This window comes from Zingiber officinale, chromosome 9B (assembly GCF_018446385.1).
Source record: "Zingiber officinale cultivar Zhangliang chromosome 9B, Zo_v1.1, whole genome shotgun sequence".
NCBI lineage: Eukaryota > Viridiplantae > Streptophyta > Magnoliopsida > Zingiberales > Zingiberaceae > Zingiber > Zingiber officinale.
The window spans coordinates 47,533,869-47,549,552 of record NC_056003.1 but is presented as its reverse complement, the minus strand read 5'-3'; positions in this window follow the sequence as shown (position 1 = coordinate 47,549,552).

Genomic DNA, 15,684 nt, shown 5'->3' with positions numbered 1-15,684 from the left:
TGTGCAGGAGAAGTCCAGCTAGGTCGACGGGCTGACCGGATAGCTGGTGAAAAGTCCAAGCGGGTCGACGGGCTGACCGGACGCTTGGCGAGAAGTCCAACTAGGTCGATGGGCTGACCGGATAGCTGGCGAGAAGTCCAAGCGGGTCGACGGGCTGACCGGACGCTTGGCGAGAAGTCCAGACGGGTCGACGGGCTGACCGGACGTCTGGCAGGTAAGTAAGGTAAGTCACTGGAAGGGAGTGACTATGAGGACGCGTTCCCGGGAAGGGAACATTAGGCGTCGATCCGGCTTAGATCCATTTCGGATATCTAAGTCGAGATCGTGACTAGATTCCGGTCTCGGAAAGACGGAATCTAAGTCATACTCTTTTTATCCATCTATTGAACTTTAACTGTGCTAACAATCTATTTTACATGATGTATATTTGCCTCGGACTAACTTTGTTTTGCAGGAAAAAGGAGTTTTTCTGGAACAAGGTGGTCCGGGCGCCCGGAGGGGATCCGGGCGCCCGGAAGGCGAATTCTATCCAGCCGAGTCGTCGCCACGTGGAGCATCATGGTTTGAGCAGTTACGTCACATTCCAGGCCCTCGGAAGGAATCCAGGCGTCCGGAACAGCATATAAAAGAAGCACCAGGCAGGAGCTTCAGAATCAATCAAACTGAGAACTCTTCTACTGCTGGTCTTGTTGCTCGACGTTCAGTGCGACGCCAACAACGCTCTGACAAAGTGCTCCTTCCGTTTTGATTTAATTTCCTTGTCGGTATTGCTTTATTTTCACTAGCATTTCCTGTACTTATTCTGTAATCATATTTCGACTTGTTAGTGATTGCCCAACGAAAGTGGTCAAGGACCACGGGCCTTCGAGTAGGAGTCGTCACAGGCTCCGAACGAAGTAAAAAAAACATCTGTGTCTATTTTACTTTTCCGCTGCGTTTATACTCTAAGTTTTCGAATCGATATTCACCCCCCCTCTATCGAATCTAACGGTCCTACACTTTGGACTGGCAAGGAGGCGCCTTCAAGTGGATAAGCGGTGAATTCTTCAGCGTTGATCCACGCGGCTGACTCAACGTGTTGGAGGCACCTTGGAGCTTAATAGAGGCGCCTTGAACACCTTATATAAGAGGGTCTCGACTAGCAGCTAGAGATATGAGATTCTAAGCTATTCCTTTGCTACAAGCTGCTAACGAGAGGATCCCGAAGTGCTACAACAACATCCCGACAACCCGGAGCTTTAGTTTTCAGTATTCTGTTATCGGTATAAAGTTTCTTTATTACTTTTACATTGTACTTAGTTTGTAATAACTTTTTCCGAGCTTATAGTTGTTGCCCACCGGAAGCGATCAACGATCACGGGCCTTGGAGTAGGAGTCGCCATAGGCTCCGAACCAAATAACCACCTTGTGTCTTTCTGTGTTTTCTCTTTATTATTTCCGCTGCGTTATCTCGATTAGTTTTAAATCGAACGAAATAGCCACGAGCGCTATTCACCCCCCTCCCCTCTAGCGCTTCTCGATCCAACACTAACTACTTCTATAACTTCATCCTTTAACTAATTATCTACAACAATACCACTTCATTTCTTATTTTACTCTTTCTTGTGTACCATAACTTAAAACTCGAATTCTCTATTAGTTTGACCTTCTAGCATATCCATTTTATCTTTTGTACACACAAAATACTAATTCTTCTCCTAATCATCGTTTCTACTACTTCCATGATTTACTAGTGAGGGTTTCTATGTTCCATGTTCCAAATCTTAGATTATTAATATTTATATCATATTTGTTCTTAACCTACTTATGTCGTGAGAACTCTTGCTTATTTGACACTACACCTAAGTTCTCATGGAGATATAGCGGTCCTTGTCGATAAGTTACAGTCGAACCCTACAATGTAAACTCTTGCATATTTAGCACTACACTCGAGTTCTGGAGATATAACGATCCTTACTGAGACATTACAGTCGGATCCTACAACATGTTCCTTCCGGGGAACAACCTAGCATTAAAACAATAGTTTAATAGATCCATTCATTGAATATTGGTCATAGTTTTAACACTGGCTGGCAGTTTAACGCAACTCTCCTCTTTTATTCGGGCTTGTAATAAATAATAGTTTTATTATGCTGTTGTCTATGTGCATATTTTGAGATCGAAGACAATGACGTTATCTTTTAAAAAAAAATTTGCTCACACATATATATTTTTTTTAATAACATGCAAACTTAAACTTAATAAATTTAATTTATTTTACTTAATAAATTTAATATTATTAAAAATTTATAAATTTTAAACAATACATTATGTGAATTACGACCATGGTTTTTGTCCATGAAAGATCTTTATACTTATTTTAATTACTTTTCCTATATTTATTTTCTAAAGTTATATTCCTTAAACCTAAAACATGTTCATGCTCAAACATTACCGCGCGCCTTTGTCTTCATGGCCAAACCATTCCTCTTCCCCTCTTCCTCTCTTCATCGCCAAAACGTTCATTGCCTTCGTCTTCATGGGAGCCTCAACCGCTCGTGAAGTGGGCTGCTCGCGAGGCGGGCTACTTACAGCAGTCGTTCGCTGCTCATCCTGGAGTAATGATAGGGGGAGGAAGAGAAGCGTATCTCGGCCATAGTGACCTTCCAATCTAGTATGGACCCTTCCGTCATTGTTCGGTGCAAGGTCATAGTTAGGGACACTGAAATCACTCAACTGCATTGAGCCTCACCACCGTTCAAGGAGTCTCGGCCTCCAATTTGGGCACAGTTAGTTCCCAAATAATCTAGTTGGGTATATGAACGGGATGCGTTCGTTCAGGTTCCCTGAGGTCTTTTGGATGAGGAGGACAATGATCTGGTGGACCTGCTCACGTGGCCTGCATTCTTCCACTAGATACAGGATGGAGGCAGAGTTGTCTCGCTTGCAAGGAAAGTTCTTATAGATCCCCACGACACAGCATAGTTTCCTGGAGGTACTTGTCTTCTGATTTGATTCCCATTTAAAAGGAATAAATTTATGATTTTTCAGCTTGCAAAGAACAATGTAGGAAGATGGAAGAAGAGAATTTGGTTATCTTGTTTACTTTAGATACTCTTGTGGTTGATGATTACATCACTACCATAGCCATTAAAGGGATTCTCACAAATGGTAAGGTATAACAATGTTTATCAAGAAAGTAAATAATGCATGACAATGCCTGGAAAATTTATTTGACTCAACAATTTTGATACTTTTCTCTATTTTTTAGCAATAATGTTCTCTAATTTTTTTATGGTTACATAGGCATATAATTTATGGAAAACTCTTTGGCACTATGCATGTGTTAGAAATAATGTATGAAACACATCTAACAAGATTAAAATATACAACATCCAATTAAGTAATAATTACTTCAATAAAACAATATGTAAAAGATAATGGCAATTTGTAGTTTGTCATTGCAACTTAATCTGCTTGTTATCTTACACATAGCTTCTGGTTGTAGACCATTATTTATTATTCTAATTATAGGGCATATAACCTTTTCTTTTGATAGTAACTTCATTATTTATTATAGGCCAAACAATCTTCATAAGTAGGACCCGCGATCTCATAGGCTAATTGGGTTAAGTTGTAGGCAAGGAGGACTCAAGGTTTTAGATTAACTTAAAGTACTAGAAGTTGTAGGTTCGAGTGTGGATTTATCATCTTTTCATCTTAGTTGTTCATCTTCTAATTTTTATTTGTGGCAGTCTCATTTAGGTCATGTTTCAACATTTTGTTTGTAATTTTTAGCTTCTATAAGAGTATTAGGACCTTTAAAAAATTCTAATATTTCTAATTGTAGTAGTTGTATAGTGGCCAAATTTTCTCCCTTTCTATTTTTTAAAAATCTTTCTTTTTCTTTTTCTCATTTGATTTTATCTATTATGATCTATGAGGATCCTCTCCTATTCCTACAAAAAGGGGAGGGTCTTAGGTCTATCTTATAAAACACATATCTGATTATCTTACTATTTTTAATAACTTTAGAGCTCTTATGAAAACTCAACATTCTAGTGTCATAAAGTATTTTTATTGTGATTTAGGGGATAAATACACTTCAAATCATTTTTCACATTTACTTACTTATGATGATACTATTCATCAAACCTCATGTACAAATACTCTTAAATAGAATGGTGTGGCTAACCGGAAACATGGGCATCTTGTTGAAACAATCTATTTATTTTTATTGTCCGCCAATGTTCCTAGTGCCTTTTGGGGAAAATAATCTTTACCGCTATTCACATAATTAATAGAATTTCAACCTCACACAATTCAGGCTTGTTACCTTTTGAAAAATTATATGGGCATACTTCTATCTATTCCTCTTTGCATGTTTTTGGTTGTAGTTGCCTCATCCTTGTCCACATGTCAACGTAATAAGTTAGCCTCTCGGTCTACTCTTTGTATCTTTTTAGGTTATGGTGTTAACCAAAAAGGATATCGTTGTTTTGATCCCATTAGTTAAAAATTATATGTCTCTCGTCATATTATGTTTCTTGAGCATATTCCATTATTTTCTTTTCTTGTTAGTTCTCATAATATAACAAAGTCAGATCTATTTTATATTGATCCTTTCAATACCGACATTGAGGAAGCTTTACCCACAACTCCTATTGGTAACTCAACTAAATCTGGTACTTTGGTTCCCGAGATATCTGTTCCACATTGTTAGAGTATATACTAACAGCCTAGCTTTTTGTAAATATTTATTTTGAAATAAAGAATCACATTAGTCAAATGTTTACATTTATGCTAAGTGTAGTTGTTCAATTAATTTATATTGTAGATAACATGGTATGTTGTGTCACACACAGAAGATAATGTTATCAGTTCTTTATAAATTATAAATAGTTGCTCATGACTATGATGGATAGAAACAAACCATTGAAATAGTCGTAGTGTAATTTGGTATTAGTTTATCTTGACTATAAAATTACTCTAGTACACTCAGAGTGTATTGAGCTAAACCATTTAATGTAAGTTCTTTTTATATTAACTGAATAAAAGAACAAGACCTTTGTTATTGGAAGTGTGTATTCTTAATCCTGATATAATAACAAGCACATATATCTAGTATTTATTTCTTTGACCTATCAATGGGTGAGATTTAGTTCGATAAATCAAGAGGCCCGATAAGTTGGGAAATGATATTATTTATAGTGTGTGTTGTTGATTATAGAAGGAAACTGTGTCCTAGTAATCTAGGCTGATAATGCCCCCAAGAGGAGCTCATAAGGATTGTCATGTAAACCCTGCAGGTGGACTTAGTCCGACATGACGATAAGGTTGAGCGATACTACTCTTGGACTAAGATATTAATTAAAGTGAGTTGTCAGTAACTCATTTAATTAATGGACATTCGACATCTTAAACACAGGGAGATTAACATACTCATGATAAGAAGAAGCCTAAAATGTAATTTGGGATTGGTGCGGTAGTTCAATAATAATTCTTTAGTGATATAAATTATTATTGATGAAATTAAGTTGGGTGTTCGGGGCGAACACGGGAAGCTTAATTTCATTGGGAGACCAAAACCAATTCCTCCTCTCGGTCCCTATTGTAGCCTCTTATTTATAAAGTTTTATATCCACCAAATACCCACTTTCTACCCATCTTAAGGTGGCCGGCCAAGCTAACTTGGAGCCCAAGCTAGGGCCGGCCAAAACAAGGCTAATGGGTAGTGGCCGGCCTTTGCTTGGAGCTCAAGCTAGGAGGGTCGGCCAAAAATAAAATAAAAGAATTTTATTTTTTAAAATCTTTTCTTATGTGAAAACCATGGTTTTAAAAGAGATTTTAAAAATTTAAATCTTTCCTTTTATTATTTTCTACAAAGGATTAAGAGAAATGTTTGATATCTTTCCTTATTTGTAGTTAAAAGGAAGATTTTAATTTTTGATAAAACTTTCTTTTTTTACAACCATGCTCATGATTTAAAAGAGAGTTTTAAAAATTATAATTTTTTCCTTTTATAGATTTCTACAAAAGATTAAAAGAAAGATTTGATATCTTTCCTTATTTGTAGATTGAAAGGAAGATTTTAATTTTGGAGAAAACTTTTCTTTTTGCAATCATCCACATGTTTAATAGAGAAATTTAAATTTATAAAAGTTTCCTTTTATAACTAACCATAATGAAAATTTTTAAAGAGAAATTTTATTTTAAAAATATTCAGAAACAAATTAGGAAGTTTTAATTTTGTATTTAAAACTTTCCTTGTTTGGAGCTCAAGGTAGTGGCCGGCCATTGAAGTTTAAAAAGGAAATTGTTGTTTAAATTTCCTTTTGTTGGCAAGGAGAATAAGGAAGTTTTTATTAAAACTTTCCTTATATGTCAAGACCAAGGAATATAAAAGAGAGGGTAGAGGTGCCTCACCTCATAACCTAACATATATTATTCCCTCTCTTCTCTTCCTTGGTGTGGCCGACCCCTAGTCTTCCTTTTCCCTTCTTCTTTAGTGGCCGGTGGCACCCTCTCTTGGAGCTCTTGTGGTGGCCGGATTTTGCTTGGAGAAGAAGGAGAGAAAGGAGGCTTTGTTCTAGCATCCCTTGGAGCTTGAAGGTTGGAGGCCGAAACTTGCAAGGAGGAAGGTGGTGGTGGTGGTTCTCGTCTTGGTAGATCGTCGCCCACACGACGTCCAAGATAAGAAGAGGAATACGATAGAAGATCAAGAGGTTGTTGCTTACAAAGAAATGTATAACTAGTAATTCTATTCCGCGTCATACTAGTTTTCTTTGTATGGATTTTGAAATACCAAACACAAGAGGCTAGTGATTCTAGATTTTCGGATTTGTGATTCGAAGTTGTGTTTCTTTTATTTTTTCGATCTTGTGATTCGATTGTTCTTTTTGGTTAAACCTAGGGTTACTATAAGGAAACTAAATATTAAATTTCGTTGAAAGGCTTTGTCTAGGAAGTGGTGGATGCTCCCATACCCAAGAAAGTCTAGTGTTTTGCCATGTTTAACTTGGAAGCCGATCTCTGAAATTAATATTTAATTGAATTTGTAACATGGATGGATTTGGATCAATAATGTTAAGCATCGTTTACGATCCAAGTCTAAACCACTAAGAACAGATAAGTTGAATTTGGAATCAATAATGTTAAGTTCCGTTTGCGATTCCAAATTTAATTTCTAAAGAACACGATAGGTTGTTAGGAAAGGTTCAGGACTTGTACAAAATTTTTGTACAGAGGAACCGGAACGATATTCCTAGTATCTGTTGAGTTTTGTGTTTAATTCAAAGTATTTTTCTTGGTTTTAGTGGTTATGGTAATGCATATGTGAATGCATTTAGTCCCACATTGCTAAGCTAAGAAGGTTGGAAGACCTTATATATGGATCCCTTCCATCCTTACTTAGCAAAGTTAAGGGGACTTACACGCATGCGCGTGCCGAGCCCAAATCAAGTGGTTTCAGGGGGTTCGAGTCAGAAATCCATAAATCGGGCGTGACGCACGCGATCATCGCGCGCAAGGGGGGGTGCAAATCCCTAGCTCGTGGGCCTCATGCTTGCAGGCGACCTGGTTTATTTTTTCCAGTCTTTGGTTTGGTTTGGTTTTGTCCCAGAACCGACGCACCTGGCAAGGTTTGGTTCTGTCCTGCACGTGAGGAAGCGATGTACTTCGAACCAATGCTTTGGTTCGCTGGCAAAGCAGTATCCCGCGGAATTGACACTTTTGTTCGCTAGCGAAGCAGCGCTTACTGCTTCGAAGTGAATAAATACTGTACCTCTGTTCCTCGTTTAGAATCACTCGAACATTCTGCTCTTCTCCTTCTTCCCTCTCTCTGTGTGTCCTGAGGCTTGGTTCCGCGATCTGAGGTTGAGTCCGAGTGCGCCGTTCGTCTTGGAGTCCACCTACGAATGACGTGAGTGGTTGTCGGATCTTGGGAGGATTTTGCCGGAGAGCCTCTGCACCGTGGGCGACAATAAATCCTCTAAAGACAGTCGGCACTTTAATCGGAAGATACCAATTTCTGAATCTTACTCTTTTATTTACCTGTTTATTGTATGCTTGTTATTTTGGTGCAATTTACTACTGTTTAGTACTCTCGTACAACAACAATTTTAGAGAATTTATTACCAGCATCAATAGGCATGATGAATGATTGGGTAACGGGTTCTGATGAGGCTAGCGCTAGACCCGAGAGATTTTTCGGGCAAAACTTCAGACGTTGGCAACAACGGATGAAATTTTGGCTTACTACGCTAGGGCTATTCTCCGTTATAGAAATAGATCCTCCTTCACCTGATGAAGAGGAACCTGCATATAGTGCTGCCTTACAGAGGTTTAAGCAAAGGGATTATCTCTGCCATGGGAGAATCCTGTCTGCCCTCTTAGACGCACTATTTGATGTGTACTGCTCAACGGCTTCGGCTAAAGAACTGTGGAAATCTTTGGATAAAAAATACAATTCCGAAGATTCTGGTTTAGAAAAGTACACTGTGACAAAATTTCTAAACTTCAAAATGGTTGAAGGCAAATCTGTGGTTGAGCAGACACATGAATTCCAAGTTCAAATTCATGGTCTTGCTGAAGGAGATATGTCATTACCCGAAAAATTTCAGGTCTTGTCTATCATCGAAAAATTGCCTCCAAGTTGGGAAGATTTTGGCATGACTTTTAAACATATAAGAGGTAAAATCTCTCTAGAAGCTTTGATGATTGCCTTAAATATCGAAGAAGAACATCGGAAGCAACATAAAGATGATGATAAAAGAATGTCTATGGATTTTATTCCAAAGGAAAACGTAGTAGTCTCATCTGATAAGAAAAAATTCAAAAATCAGAAAATGAAGAACAAGATGAAACCCAAACAAAGATTCAAAAGAAAAATGGAATCAAGTCGTGCTGGGCATGTGGACAAGTTGGACATTATGCCAAATTCTGCCCTAAGCAAAAGGACAAGAAGAAAAACCAAAGCAACACGTCCAACACCAAGGCACAAGTAAATGTTGTGACTGCTAGTGACGGCACCAGCAATAGGTTTGTTACATTCAAACCCGAACTAAACTTGATCTATCAACCCAATAAATGGTTAGTTGATACAGGTGCTAATGTGCAATGTTGTGCTGATCGCTCTACCTTCCTTACTTATCAGGTAATTAAAGGCACTTCTGTGACCATGGGGAACCATTCTGCAGCCAGGGTGTTTGGGATAGGACAAGTTGACCTGAGGTTCACCTTTGGAAAAGTCCTATCACTGCATGAGGTGCATCATGTTCCAGCGGTCCGTCGGAATTTGATTAGCGGGTCAAAGTTAGTCCGCACTAGTTATAAGCTGAACTTTAAATGTAATAAAGTTGTAATATTACATTTAGGAACATTTATTGGAAAAAGTTACCTTAATGAAGGTTTATTTAAATTCAATGTAGAAAATACTACTTTAAATAAATCTACTGATATTGGTTGTTCATATAACATTGAGTCTTATGATATATGGCATGACAAATTAGGACATGTCAATTTTAATACCGTAAAAAGGATGATGAATTTAGACATGATTCCTAAGCATGCTATAAATGATAAGAAAAAATGTAAAGTTTGTGTGCAATATAAACAACCCCGTAAACCCTTCAAATCAGTTGATAAAAATTCTGATATTTTAAAATTGATTCATACTGACTGTTGTGAGTTTAACGGTGTAATAACGAGAGACCATAAATGGTATTTCATTACCTTCATTGATGATCACTCTCGTTATTGTTATGTTTATTTGCTAAAAAATAAGGATGAAGCTTTATATAAATTTATGATTTTTAAATCTGAAGCTGAGAATCAAACAAATAAATCTATTAAGAGGTTAAGGTCTGATAGGGGTGGAGAGTTTACCTCGAACCTGTTTCAAAACTTTTTTCAAGATGCAGCTATAATTCACGAGGTAACTGCTCCATATAATCCTCAATCCAACAGTATAGCAGAACGAAAAAATAGAACCCTTGAAGATATGATTAATTCCATATTAGGCAGTTCTGGGTTACCCAACTTCATGTGGGGGGAGGCTCTATACACTGCATGTCATGTGTTAAATAGAGTCCCCATGAGGTCAAGGGATAAAAGCCCATATGAGCTTTAGAAAGGCCGGAGAACAAGTTTGAAATACCTTAAAGTGTGGGGGTGCCTTGCACAGATACTAGTACCTGAACAAAGAAGGAAAAAAACTTGGTCCAAAGATCGAAGATGGTATCTTCTTGGGTTATGCTCAAAATAGTATTGCATATAGGTTTCTGATTATTAAATCTGAAATTTCTAGAATAGATGCAAATACTATTGTAGAACTTCGCGATGCTACATTTTTTGAGGATATATTTCCTATGAAGACGAGAACACCTCAGTATATATCTAGTATTCCTACTAGAGATAAACCTGCTGTCGTAGAGGTCTCATTATCCGTAGTAGGTACACCTTCCTCAAGTCACTCTAGACTAGATGAATCTAGTGAGTATACAAAACCGAGGAGGAGCAAGAGGCAACGTGTGTCTACGGATTTAGGCCAAGATTTTATCACCTATAATATAGAAGGTGACCCTGTGATATATAGAGATGCTATGACTTCTCCTGAAGCTAAGCACTGGAAAGAGGCCATTAAAAGTGAAATGGACTCTATTATCTCTAATGCCACTTGGGAGTTGGTAGATTTACCTCTTGGGTGTACCACTATAGGATGTAAATGAGTGTTTAAGAGAAAACTAAATCTTGATGGGTCAGTAGATAAATTCAAAGTCCGCCTAGTTGCTAGGGGATTCAAACAGAAAGAAGGGATTGACTATTTTGACACTTATTCTCCTGTTACCAGAATTACTACAATCCGAGTGTTAATAGCATTGACATCCATATATCATCTTGAGGTCCATCAAATGGATGTCAAAACGACATTCCTTAATGGAGATCTTGAAGAAGAGATATATATGGATCAGCCTGAGGGGCATGTAGTCTCTGGAAATGAGAATAAAGTCTGTAGCTTAGTCAAATCTCTTTATGGTTTGAAGCAAGCCCCAAAGCAATAGCACGAAAAATTTGATAGAGCTATGCTATCGTTTGACTTTGAAATGAATGACTCTGATAAATGTGTGTATGCTAAAATGAAAGGTGATAATTGTATTATCTTATGTTTATGTGTAGATGATATTCTACTTTTTGGTTCTAACCTTTCTATTATTAATGAGACTAAGGCCCTCTTAAGTGGTAAGTTTGATATGAAGTATATGGGTTGTGCTGACATGATTGTAGGGCTAAAGTTGACTCGTTCAACTGATGGAATAGCAATTTCTCAGTCACTCTATGTTGAGAGAGTATTAGAGAAATATGGCTATAGCCAAGTTAAATCTGTCGTTACACCCTATGATCCTTCAAAAACTCTCCACAAGAATAAGAGTGGTGTGGCAGTGTCTCAATTAAGATACTCACAAATCATAGGTAGTCTAATGTATTTAGCAAATTGTTCTAGACCTGATATTTCTTTTGCTATAACGAAATTGAGCAGGTTTACCAGTTGTCCAGACAGAACGCATTGGGATGCATTAGACAGAGTACTCAGATACCTAAAAAGCACTATATCCTTGGGCTTGTGGTATGGGAGATTCCCTGCAGTCCTAGAGGGATATAGTGATGCTAGTTGGATAGCTGACACTGCTGAGTGTAAAGACGTTACTGGTTATGTCTTTACACTTGGAGGTGGTGCAATTGCTTAGAGGTCTGTTAAACAGACGATTATAACCCGTTCTACATCTGAGGCAGAATTGTGTGCTTTGGATACCACAGTAACTAAAGCTGATTGGCTTAAGGGTCTTCTTTCTAAAATTCCCTTGATGATAAAACTAATACCTTCTATTTCAGTACACTGTGATAATCAAACAACAATAGCTCAGATTAGAAGCTCCAAGTATAACCAAAAATAGAAGAGACATGTACGAATAAGATTAAAGTCTATTCGTGAGTTAGTGTCTCTTGGAGTGGTGTCATTGGACTTTGTAAGTTCAAAAGACAATATTGCTGATCGACTCACTAAAGGACTTGATTATGAGAAAATCAAGATATCCAGTAAGGGAATGGGACTGAGGCCTATCCTGGTTTTATCTATAACGGTAACCCAACCTATCTGATTGGAGATCCCAAGAAGTAGGTTCAATGTGGTATAAACATGTTATAAGAGTGAACCATAAGCATCAAATTGATTGAGATGTAATCTCACAGTCTCTTCCCTGGATAGATGCTTGACTGCTAGTAAGGATGAGCTTAGGAGCTCTTAATGAGTTCAAGGTCTTAATGACAGGATGCTCGCAGTACATCCTTGGAAAACTCACCTATGTAAGTGTAACTGTAGGGCCACAGTGTGGGGGGTCTAGGCAACTCTCCTTAGCACTTATAAAACAAGATTCGGTGGCATGGCCGTAATGGACCAACCCAGAAGGATTCAACCGTCGCCCGTGATGAGTTGTTACCAATTGATTTTCACATATAAAAGGTTTAAGTTCAAGACTGAGTTCATTTCAAACCTATGTGAATAAGATTGGTATACTTAGGTGAAAATTCAAACCGGAAGGTATTTTCACTAAAAGCTCATTGCAACCAAACCTCAGGACAAGTCTTTGTGTTTTTGACCAAAATAATTTGAATTAGTGGAGGATTGTTGAGTTTTATATTTAATTCAAAGTATTTTTCTTGATTTAGTTGTTATGGTAATGCATATGTGAACGCATTTAGTCCCACATTGCTAAGCTAAGAAAGTTGGAAGACCTTATATATGGATCCCTTCCATCCTTGCTTAGCAAAGTTAAGGGGACCTACACGCATGCGCGGGCCGAGCCCAAATCAAGTGGTTTCGGGGGGTTCGAGCCGGAAATCCATAAACCGGGCGCGACGCACGCGATCATCGCGCGCAGGGGGGGTGTAAATCCCCAGCTCGTGGGCCTCACGCTTGCAGGCGGCCTAGTTTGTTTTTGCCAGTCTTTGGTTTGGTTTGGTTCTGTCCCGGGGGGTTTGGTTCTGTCCCGCGCGTGAGGAAGAGACGCACTTCGAACCAACGCTTTGGTTCGCTGGCGAAGCAGTATCCCGCGCGACCGCGCAGAATCGACGCTTGACGCTTTTGTTCGCTGGCGAAGCAGTGCTTACTGCTTCGAAGTGAATAAATACTGCACCTCTGTTCCTCGTTCAGAATCACTCGAACATTCTGCTCTTCTCCTTCTTCCCTCTCTCTGTATGTCCTGAGGCTTGGTTCCGCGATCTGAGGTTGAGTCCGAGTGCGCCGTTCGTCTTGGAGTGCACCTACTGACGACGCGAGTGGTTGTCGGATCTTGGGAGGATTTTGCCGGAGAGCCTCTGCACCGTGGGCGGTAATAAATTCTCTAAAGACAGTCGGCACGCCGACGCTTCAACCAGAAGATATCAATTTCTGAATCTTACTCTTTTATTTACCTGTTTATTGCATGCTTGCTATTTTGGTGCAATTTACTACTGTTTAGTACTCTCGTACAACAACAGTATCAACCAACACACATGCTCCTCCTTTTACCACTACCTAATCATCTTCTGAGATTGCAGATGATCTTCTCTCCACCATCGTCAATCTACTCGTGTTGGTAATTCTACTAAACTACCAGATTTTTTTTACTTATGTTATTCTCATTCTTTTACTTTATTTGTTACATTTGTTCATTGTCTTTCTTGTATGTATCTCGTGTTGATTTTGGTATGATCAACCAAATTAAGTTAAGTTCTGCGTTTTTGATGTCTTGTGTCTAAGTGAGTAAGAACTTAGGAATACAAAAAGTCAAGCAGAAGACGCAGTTAGCGAGAAGGATGATATGAAAAATGAGTCGATGAGCTTGGTGCATCCGAGATATGAGGTGCTGTGGAAGAGTACACTGGCAGATGAGAAGGACACACGAGAAAAACTGCTCGAGGGGAAGGTCGGAGTTGGATTCGAGTAAGATCAACTCTGAACGGCTAGAAGATCACCCAAGCGACTGGACAAGTCAACTTGAGTTGACTCTATCCAAGCGCCTAGACTAGGTCTAGGTGCCCGGACTCTAGGCGCTCGAACTAGGTCTAGGCGCCCGGGGTATCCTAGCTATGTCAGCGACCCATTGTGAAGAGGATCAGAGCTGGAGTCCACCTCAACAGACTCTAGGCGCCTAGATCAAGTCCAGGCACCCGAAAGCCGATAAGTAGCTGACAAAGAGCCATTGCGGAGTGGATTGAGGCAACCATATCCAGGCACCCGGACCGGCTCCAAGCGTCCGAGAGTTGCCATGTCAGCAAACGGCTAGTTTGACCAGTGTACTATAAATAGGGCATTGGTTTTCGAAGTTAACAACAACAACACACTCAGTATTTTATTTACTGTACTTTCAAGTCGTATTTTAGTTTTCTGAGCTTTCAAAGTTATAAGAGACTATTCTACCTACACCGAAGGAGACTTTCTTTAGTGGAGCTTTAATTGTCTTGGATTAATAACCTCCCCGATTGTAAACCAAGTAAAACTCTTTGCCTCTTTTATTTAATGTTTATCTTAATTAACTAATGTGTGTTTATCCTTTCTAAGTTTAGAAGCAAGAGAAAGTTTTAATTTATATTGCAAGCTATTCACCCCCTCTAGCCGGCCTACACGGGACCAACATTTCTGAGCATGTATCTTATAGAGAAGTTGTTCGTAACCCATTTTAGCAGAATGCTATGTCTGAAGAAACTAGCCGCTCTACATCAAATTCATACATGGGATTTAGTACCGTTGCCACTAAGAAAACACACTATTGGTTCTTGTTAGGTATATATGATCAAAACTAAATCTGATGGATCTATCGAACGATACAAAACAAGTATTATTCCAAAAGTTATTCTCAGGAGTATGACATGGATTATGAAGAAATATTTGCTCCTATTACAAAAATGATGATTGTTCATACTCTGATTGCTATTGCTTCTATTTATTGATAGAGAATATCTCAGATGGATATTAAGAATATATTTTTAAATGGTGATCTTCATGAAAAAGTTTGTATGACACCTCCTTCTGGTATTTCACACTAGGAATCTTGACGTAATGATAAAGTTGTTATGTGATATTAAAGTCACTAATTCAAGTCTTGGAAAGAACTTTTAATAAAGTATGGTAAGACTATATATCATAGATCTTTTTCTAAAATTCCACGTTAACAAGAGCTTTATACATCATTACTATATAATCTCGTAAATGCTACATAATTATAGTCATTACAATTACATGGTTATAGTAGTTATGATCAGTGGTGTAGCTGGGATTTACAGCCAGAGAGGGCGAATTTAATAAATTAAAAAAAATTAATACAATATAAAATATTTAGTCATTGGTTCTAGTTTAAATAATGATCCATCGATTTCGAGAACTTATCTATGACTTAAACTCGAAAAATCATTTGTGATCCCGCTTCCTCATAATATTTAACACACACACATACACACACACACACACATACACGCGCACACACACACACGCGCGCGCGCACACACACACAGACACACACACACAGACACAGACACACACACACACACACACACACACATATATATATATATGACCTCTATTCCAATCTAAATAATCATTCTAACTAACAACTTGATAAAATAAAATTTATATTTTACAACTCTACTTCGATTAATGAAATATAAAAGAAG